Source organism: Myodes glareolus, chromosome 20 (genome assembly GCF_982192425.1).
Source record: "Myodes glareolus chromosome 20, mMyoGla1.1, whole genome shotgun sequence".
NCBI classification, from domain to species: domain Eukaryota; kingdom Metazoa; phylum Chordata; class Mammalia; order Rodentia; family Cricetidae; genus Myodes; species Myodes glareolus.
In genome coordinates, this window is record NC_142045.1 from 25,910,045 (window position 1) to 25,919,995 (window position 9,951).

The 9,951-nt window shown below is 42.1% G+C and overlaps 1 pseudogene; it reads right to left on the reverse strand.

Annotated features, from left to right (window-relative positions):
• Positions 1 to 6,984: 6,984 nt before the first annotated feature.
• On the reverse strand, positions 6,985 to 9,614 carry LOC125394204 (NEDD4-binding protein 1 pseudogene; annotated as a pseudogene).
• Between the last annotated feature and the right edge of the window lie 337 nt (positions 9,615 to 9,951).

A 9,951-nucleotide genomic window follows, 5' to 3' on the forward strand; every position in this document is an offset into this window, starting at 1 on the left:
GAAATCTGAAGCTGGGACCCTGGCCGGGTGAATCTCTTGAGTCCGCGGCACCAATTTTGTTCTTTAAAAGGTGGGTGTGTTCCCTGGCAGGCTCGCAGAGCAGCCGCTCGTCTGACAGGAATGGTTGAGGGTCCCTGCAAGATCTCCAGGGTGGCCGGCTGGTCCCGCCATGCGCTCGGAGAGCAGGCGGGTGGGTGCGATGGACGGCGGAGTAAATGGACATAAGGCTATACATAAAGCTAAACATTTATTACTTAAAGAAGAGGCAAAGAGCCAGAGAGGCAAAGATAGAGGAACATAAAGACATAAAAACACAGAGACAAAGGAGAAACATGTGCACACACCATGAGATGGGGTACAGAAGAGAAAGAGTTAAGATGGTGATGAGGGAGGTCAGAAGTGGCTGGAGTGGGCATGGCTTGCTCTTAAAGGGACCAGACCCAAAGGAATAACAACCCCTATTCCTACTCTCTCCTCTCCTCAATCCCACCCTTCATCCCCCACCCCTATCCACTCCTCAGAAAGGGTATGGCTTCCCATGGGAAGTCAACCAAGTCTGACACTTCACTTAGAGGCAAAACCAAGGCTCTCACCACTATATCAAGGCTGAGCAAGGCATCCTGGTCACACTTGCAGTGGCCGCACAGATTGCCCAATCCTTACAATTGCCCCCTATATTCGGTGGGACTATTTTGGTCCTATGCAGGTTCCCCCACTATCAGTCCAGAGTCAGTGAGCTCTCATAAAGGCAGGTCAGCTCTTTCTGGTGATGGTATCCCCGTCATGATCTTGACCCCTTTGCTCCTATCATTGCTTCTCCCTCTCTTGGACTGGTCTCCAGTAGTTCAGCCCAGTGTTTCACTGTAGATCACTGTATTGGTTTCCATCAGTTGCTGGATGAAGGTTCTGTGATGACAATTAAGACAGTTATCAATCTGATTATAGGGGAAGTCCAGTTTAGGTGGCCTCTCCATTATTGCTTAGAGTCTTAACTGGGGTCATCCTTGTGGGATTCCTGGGAAATTTCCTAGTGCCATGTTTCTTGCTGCCCTTTGATGTCTCCCTCAATCAAGATATGTCATTCTTTCCTTGTTCTCCCTCTCTGTTCTTCCCACTTCTTTTTTATTTGTTTATTTATTTCAAAGTAAAACAAACAAACTTTTATCATTTTACATGCCTATCCCAGTTCCCACTCCCTTCTCTCCTCCCCTTCCCTCCACCTAAACCCCTACCCCAACCCCCATCCACTCCTTAGAGAGGGTGAGGCATATTGCTTTGGGGAAGGTCCAAGGCCCTCCCTACTATATCTAGGCTGAGCAAATTATCCATTAAAAAAATAGGTTCCAAAAAAGCCAGTACAAGCAGTAGGGATAAATCCTGGTGCCACTGCCAGTGGCCCCGCAGTCTACCCCAGCCATACAACTGTCACTCAAGTTCAGAGGGACTAGTTTGGACCTATGCTGTTTCTTTTCCTGTCCAGCTGGAGTTGGTAAGCTCCCATTAGTTCTGATAAACTGTTTCAACGGGTGTACCCATCATGGTCCTGACCTCTTTGCTTATATTCTCACTCTTTCCACTCTTCAACTGGACTTTGGGAGCTAAATCCAGTGTTCCAATATGGGTTTCTGTCTCTGTTTCCATCTGTTGTTGGACAAAGGTTCCATGGTGATATTTAAGATAATCATCAGTATGACGACAGGGCAAGGCCAGTTCTGGCCCGTTCTCTATTGCTTAGGCTATTAGCTGGATTCCTGGGATTTTCTCTAGTGCCAGGTTTCTTACTAGCCCCATAATGGCTCCCTCAGCCAAGATATCTCTTTCCTTGCTCTCATCTCTGTCCTTCCTCCATCTCGATTATCCCATTCCATCAAGTTCTCCTTCCCCTTCTTCTCCCCTCCTCCTTCTCCTTCTGCCTTCCCTACTTCCCCCATCCTCACACTTCCAATTTTATCAGGCTATCTTGTCGGTTTCCCCTTTCCAGGTGGATCTATGTATGTTTTTCTTAGGGCTCAGCTTGTTACTTAGCTTCTCTAGGATCATAATCTATTCTCTAGTCTCAATATCCTTTGCTTTAAAGCTAGTATCCACTTATGAGTGAGTGCATACCATGTTCATCTTTCTGGGTCTGGATTACCTAGCTCAGGGTGGCTTTACTGAGATCCATCCATTTGCATGCAAATTTCAAGACGTCATTGTTTGTTACTGCTGAATAGTACACTAATGTGGAAATGTGCCACATTTTCTTTATCCATTCTTTGGTTGAGGGGCATCTAGGGTGTTTCCCTAGATGTTCCCTGGATATTGCAAATAATGTTGCTAATAACATAGTTGAACCAATGTTCTAGTAGTATGATTGAGCATCTTTAGGGTATCCTAAAATAGATTGATTCTCAATTTTCTGAGAAACCACCATACTGATTTCCAAAGTCTTGTACAAGATTTCATTCCCACCAGCAATGGAGGAGTGTTCCCCTTACTCCACATCCTCTCCAGCATAAGCTGTCATTGGTGTTTTTGATCTTAGCCATTATGACTGGTATAAGATGATATCTCGGAGTTGGTTTGATTTGTATTTCCCTAATGGTTAAAAATATCGAATATTTCCTTAAGTATCTTTCAGTCATTTGAGATTCTTCTGTTGTGAATTCTGTTTAGCTGTGTACCACACTTTTTAATTGGGTTATTTGGAATACTGATGTCTAATTCTTTGAGGTCTTTATATATTTTACAGTTCTGTCCTCTGTCTGATGTGGAGTTGGTGGAGATCTTTTCCCACTCAGTAGGCTACCTTATTGTTTTATTGTCTGTGTCCTATGCTTTACAAAAGCTGTTCATTTTCAGGAGGTCCCATTTATTTATCGTTGCTGTCACTGTCTGTGCTACTGGTGTTATATTTAGGAACTGGTCTCCTGTACCCATGCATTGAAGGCTATTCCCACTTTCTCTTCTATCAGGCTTAGTGTGGTCAGATTTATATTGAGGTTTTTAATCCATATGAACTTGAGTTTTGTCATAGGGATAGATACAGATCTATTTGCATTCTTCTACATGTTGACATCCAGTTATGTAACAAATAATTGTTGAAGATGCTTTGTTTTTTTCCATTGCATATTTTTAGCCTCTTTGTCAAAAACCAGGTGTTCAAAGGTGTGTGGATTAATATCCAGATCTTTGATTCATTTATAATGGTTAACCCCTCTGTTTTTATGCCAATACCAAGATTTTTTTCATTATTATAGCTCTATAATAGAGCTTATGTCAGGTATACTGATGCCTCCGATAGTTCCATTATTGTTCAGAATTGTTTTAGCTATCCTGGGTTTTTTGTATTTCTTATTCTACATTGCCCTCTTACCCCCACCCCATTTAATGCTTCTTGTTCCATTTGGACTTTTTAACCCTTTATATCACTGTGTTTGATCTTCTTTACCTTGAAACTTTCCTTCTTAATGACTTCTTGGCTCCCATGGGGATTCCAAACAGAATACATATGTCAAAAGATCCCAGTTAACATCCACAAATGATAGAAAGGGTGTGACATTTGTCTTTCTAGATTTCAGGTACCTCACTCAGAATGATTGTTCCCAAATTACCTCCAAATTTCATAATTTCATTTTTAACACATGAATAATATTCTTTTGTGTAATGTACACATTTTCACTATCCATTTATCAGTTGATGACCGTCTAGCATTGGAAATAGAGCACCAGTGAAGAAGGAGAAGCAATTATCTCTATAGTAGAATATCGAGTCCCTGGAGTCCCTGGGTGAGTTACTAAGGGAGATACTGGTAGGTCATGTGGTGAATATGTTCAAACTTTTTGGAATATCTCCACAGTGATCTCCATAGTGATTGCACTACTTCACACTCCCACCAGTGGACAAGCATTCACAGCCCCACATCCCTGTCAGCATTCTCCAGCATATTTTTATCTTACCAATCATGTTAGGTGAAGGAGAAATCTCAAAGTAGTTTCATTTGTATTGCCTTGATAGCTAAGAACAGTTAAAGCTGAACATTTTTTTTAAAAAACTGTATTTCTCAGTCATTTCTACTTCTTTTTAGAACTCCTTTTTTACTGCATGTGTTCAGGTACTATATGTACATCTATGTACCATGTATGTGACTGGCATCTGAAAAGGTGAGAAAAGTGTATCAGATTCATGCTTCAATTTTAATTGAATTATTTGTGGTTTCTGTTGTTTAGTTTCTTTAGTTCTTTGTATGTTCTAGATACTAAACCTTTCAGATGCATACCTAGTCAATATTTTTCCCATTCTTTACACAATATCTTCCCTCAAATTATGATATTTTTTACTGTTCAGAGCTTTCTAATTTCATGTGGTCCTATTCACAATTGCTGGTCAGAAGGCCTGTACTATTGGAATTTTGTTAAGAAAGCTGTAGGCCAGTAAGTTCCCAGAGACCCACAAATTATACAGATTATTTTCAGTGTTTTTGATTACCTCACAGAATGTGACAATAAGACCCTGTTGCTGAAGAAATTGCATGATTGACTCACAGAGCCTGTAGAGATGAAGCTGCTCCTCACCTGGAGCCTCATCTCCACTGATTAGCTTCTATGGTGTGAGAAGGGGCCATGAAACTACTGCAGGAGAAAAGTCGTCACCACTTTGCCCCAGCTGTGGATCGTACACACAATCATTACCAGCTGTCAACACGGGTCCACAGGTGCAGTAAGGACAAGTGACATGGGAATGAACAACTACCTACTGGCTCGACTTAAGGTCCACGTTGAAGTTGGACCCCATACCTGGTGTGTTACAGCTCTGAGGGGAAAGGCTTTCCCAGGTGAAGTATTGTAGCTCTGGGAGCGAAGTTTCTCCCACTGCAAGGGTTAATATTCTGAAAGGGAAGGTATCCTGGCAGGTGGCAGCCAAGCAAAGTCATAGCGCATAACAAATCTCACACAAGAGATTCATTTGTAGAGAAGAACCTCGAGATGGTGGGCACCTTTGCTCAGGCCAGAAGCACCAGGAAACTGAGCAGAATACATGTATTCATGTATGGTTTCTTGCAGGTGAAGATTTCCAGGGTGGGGATTGCTTGGCGGGTTTCCAATTTCTGAGTTTAGCCACCTGTACCTGGAGGGGCTGGGTCTGGCTGTTAGGGTGGTCTGTGGACAGAGCCTGGCATTTGGAGTTCTTTAGGAGTGTGGTCTGGCCACTCATGTGTACCTCGAGGTGCTTACACCAGGCATCAACAGCAGGGACAAGAAACATCACAGACTCTAGGGACGAACCTACTACAGTTTTTCTGTTAAATAGGTATACTATTAAATCAATTTCTAACGACTTAACATTACACTTGTAGATTAGCACACTCTCAACCTTCATCAGAGAAGCTTCTTTTTGCAGTAGATGGCAATGAACATGGTGACTCACAACTTGTCAGGGGGACAGAGAAGAAAAAGAAGATCTCTCATCTCCAAATGGGTCACCGATAACACAACCTGTCCTCCCAAGGCTCTGGGCTCGTTGCTTAAGAAAGAGCAGAGAGATTGTAGAGCTGGAGACAGTGGGTGACAGAGAGAAACAACAGGGCAGTGGCACAGATTCCTTCTCAGCTGTTCTGATTTATGGGAACTGCACACGCTCAAGCCAGAAAAAAGCCCAGCACTAAACAATTGGCCTGATGTTGAACCTTCAGCTAAAGAGCTTAGAGCAATCTATAGTTGTGGGGAGAGGAAAGAGTCAGTTTTAAGGATGTGGTCCCTGCTGGTCAATCATCTGACCTGTCAATCACACATCTGATAGTGTCTTGGCAGTACAGGTTGGACTTGATGGGTCAAATAAGACAGCAAGGCGCATGCACTATGGAAGTGCTGTTAAATCCATGAGGACTCATGAGGAAAGGTGAATATAATCAAAAATAGTGTGTGAGATTCTGTCAGGCATGGTTTTCAATGGAAAAAAAACAGAAAAAAGATGGCTCTACCTAGAACTATATCAATGTCCAATATCTGAGTTTAACTGTATAGCTGTTTATAGATGCTAAAAGTCATAATTTATACCATTGCCATATATTTGGACATATTCTTAATTACATTTTAGTATATTAGTTTAGTTTAAGATATTATTAAACTAAACTAAAACTAAATTCTCATTAGTTTAGTATAAGATATTAAAGTAAACAAAAGCAAAGTTTTAACATTTTCAAATACTGGTTTCTGTACTCAGATGTGATTTAGTGGTAAGAGCACTAGCTACTCTAAGAAATGACCAAATTTGGGTTTCCAGCATCACATGGTGGCTCTCAATGATCTGTCCAGAACCAGGGAATCCAATGCCTTCTTTTGACCTTCATGGTACCAGGCACATGTGCAGTACACATACACACATGCAGGAAAAAAAATCATACACATAATTTTTTAAAAAATTAATTACCTTATGTCATGTCTCTTTCCAGTATAACACATTTTGATTAAGTAATGTCTATAATCATTTCCCAACTTCTAGTTTTTGCTCTTACATTTTGTATGTTAAGCAATGATAATCTGTCAAACCTGGGCTTTTGAATGGCAAGATGGAGCAGAACTATCTATGACCCATATTGTTTCTAGGGAGAGCACAAAGTTGAGTGGTGAAACACTGATATTTTTATTTTTATTTAATTTTATTTAGAAAGGCTAAACTTATTCACTTGTCAATTTTTCTTCAACTCTAAGGAAATAGTTTTAAAAACATAAGGTTGAAAATACACTCAAGAGTAACTGCTGATACACAGCTCTGAAAAGGCAGAAAATGTGCTTTCCTTTTACAGAAAAGGTTAAATCTGTTTTAGCAGAAAATTTTATACATAGAAATAGGATGGCTTTAAAACTCCAGATTTGTGTAAACATAAAACACATCCTTTCCTAGTCTTAGGAAATCCAAATCAGCCCCGTTCACTCTGGAAGGCTTCTTCCCAATATGGTTGTCCACAGTTGGGAGCTCGCTCTGGTCCCCATCAGCCTTGGGCTCTCAGCCCAGACTTAGGTCCAACACCAGGCCAGAAAACACGTTCAGGTCCTTCCGGAATGGCTGGGCTGCCAGGATCTCTTCGATCTTCTGTTTTTGCTCAGAATCAGGGAAGATCTTCAGCAGGGCCTCCCTCAGCTCACTGGTCTCTGCAGAAGATCTCTGTGCTGGCATGAGATGGTTCTGCTCTATACCCAAAATGCTGGCCAGAGATGTGAAGTGGGGCTGCTGAGAAAGCCAAGGGTCTGAAGACGTTCCCTGGTTCCAATATGGAGGCTGGTAGCTGGTGATGGCTACTTGGGTGTTATGGCTCCGGGCGAATGTATCCACATTTGGCAGGGCACTGAGTAGAGGCTCCAGGACTCCAGAGCCCTCCTTTCCAAGGAATTCTTCTAGCCGAGGTCCGTTTCTTCCCAGAGGGTTGTCAGGAACCATAAATGTGTCCCTACGAATGTGTACTGAAGCAATCTTTTGGCGATAATTTCTCTCCAGGACACTGACTCAGTCACAAACCCTCTGAAGTTATTATTGCTTACAATGACACCCCCAGATTTGTGCAGTAAGTGAAGTAGGAAGCTGTCAACATGAGAAGCTGCAATTTGTTCTCCAAAGACCGTCCTGGAAGGAGTTAGAGATAATATTCCAAGCTCCTTCAGCTGGATCAAGAAGTGCTGTTCTGTGACATTAGGATGGTGCCTTGTTCTCCACTGAGGCACAAACACAGTGATGTTTCTGTGGCCAAGCTTCCAAAAATATTCAACAGCAATTGCTATTCCACGGCAACTGAAGAACTTGTTCAGACCGTGGGTAAATGTGACATTACATCCATCTATAACAATACGCTTCAAATCTGCTCTGCCGGGTTCATTTTTTAATTCCAGTTTATAGGGTATTTTCAGCATATCTCTGAATCTCTGAACCCCCGTAACTACAGAATCAGTATGATCGGAGGCTCCTGCCAATACTGTATTGGTATCTGAAGGTAAGAGCTGGGGCAGTGACAGCAATGGAGAATTCTGGGAATAACGTGGCTTAGGCTGATGGGAACTGTAGAAGCCAGAAGTTTTCTTACAGTCAGCCTTTGCATTATTGGGAAGCGAGGGATGAGCTTGATGTAGAAAGTCATCTTTGGGAAAAGCTGGGCCCCTCTGGTGGCCTGTAGCTCCCCTCAAAATGAAGCTGACTTCTTCAGGACTGGAAGAGGAAAGAGACGGTGAGAGGCCATTGCTCTCAAGGTCCACATTACCACTGTCCTTCTTGTTTGTGCCCCACATTTCACGTTTCTGTCCTGCTGGCCCTCTTCTGAAACAATTTACTCTGCCGTTTGAGGTATACGATCTAGAGTCTGTAAATGGTAACTGGGAAAACTTTTCTTCCACATTTTGCTCTGTGTGACTCTGTGTGTTCTTGGGAGTGGAATCTCCTGTGAGCTCATTTGTGCTGCCCACAACACCTGCACTTCTGCTCTGAGCAGCATCTGGACACACTGAGCAAGGGGCACAAGCTCTGTGTCCTTGGAGCCTTTGGTTCTCTTTCTCAATTTCCCCCGAGCACAATAATGGTTGTGTAGAAGGCCCATACTTCCTGATGACTTCATCAACAATCTCTTCGTAATAGCCCATGTTACTAAAGAATTTCACAGCGATGATGTACTTTATTTCTTCTGTGCAGACTGATATTTTGTGAATGTTCTGCACCAACCTGACTTCCTCTATCAAGTTGATTTGTCTGCACAAGTGAAAAAGAACAGAAAGGGCATCACACTTAACCAGTTCAGCTCATAATAGACCCTTGTCAGTCAATAAAATCAATTGGCCAGAACAAATTTACAATGTTACTATTGACATGATTGTAGGAGAGAATTGCCAGCATTGATTATACTCAGTTGGTTATGGTAAGCACAAAAAGAACATGATGTTTGCACAGGATGAGATGGGGCAGTCTGGGAGGTGATGGAGGTCTGATGAAAGGTAGATTGATTGATCAAATACATTGATTATGTGTATAAAAGGACCACAGAAGGAATGAAAAAGAGAAAGGAAGAACTCAGTAATGGAGTCCAGAAGTTAATGAGAACAGATTTTCTCCAATAGACAGTGTCTTTTTTCACCTTATGTCAGTTTACATATTAAAGTCTATCACCAAAAGAAGCCAAAGCAGAAACTCCACACAGGAATCTGGAGAAGAAAACAGAGAGAGTGGAGCAGTGCTGAAGATCCAGAGGGCACGGAAGCCAGCTCACCACTGGCTCTTACCTCAACTTCAGTCTGAAATGGAGATCCTGCCTCCAGGAACTTCAACATGAGACTGTGTGAGGAGAATTGTTTCCTCCGATTTATATTCCTCTCTATGGCTGGGATGAAAGGAGTGTACCACCCTATTTTATGAAAATTAGGGTGGCTACTCAGATTAAAGGTGTGTGTCATTCTGTTACTGGGATTAAAGGTGTGTGTTACCATAATCTGGTCTGGAAGACTAATTAGTGGGATCACTTCACTCTCAGAAGATTAGGGAATGGTACTACATAGTTATCAAAAGAAAATTTCACCAAGACGACCTTTTAATTCTTAACATCTATGCCTCAAACACTATTAATCTCTATTCTGCCACATGGCTCAAGCTTTTTACCTCATTTTGGACACATCCTGCTCCCTGGATATCTGGCTGGCAACTCCTCTGATCCACACTTTCTCAAACCATCATTTTCAGTTGGCATTTTTTACCTTCTTTTATTCTGTTTAGCTATTGGCCTGTCAGCTTGTGTAATAAACCAATCATAGTGACATGGATTTACACTGTGTACCGAAAGATTATTCCACAGAGCACGCACGCACACACACACACATACACACACACACACACACACACACACACAATGCTTCAGTGTGACATTCTACAGAACGTTCTCACTCCTGAGTATTGAGTACAGTACTCAGATTCATCATTCCCTGTCTTCTTAATACCATTCAC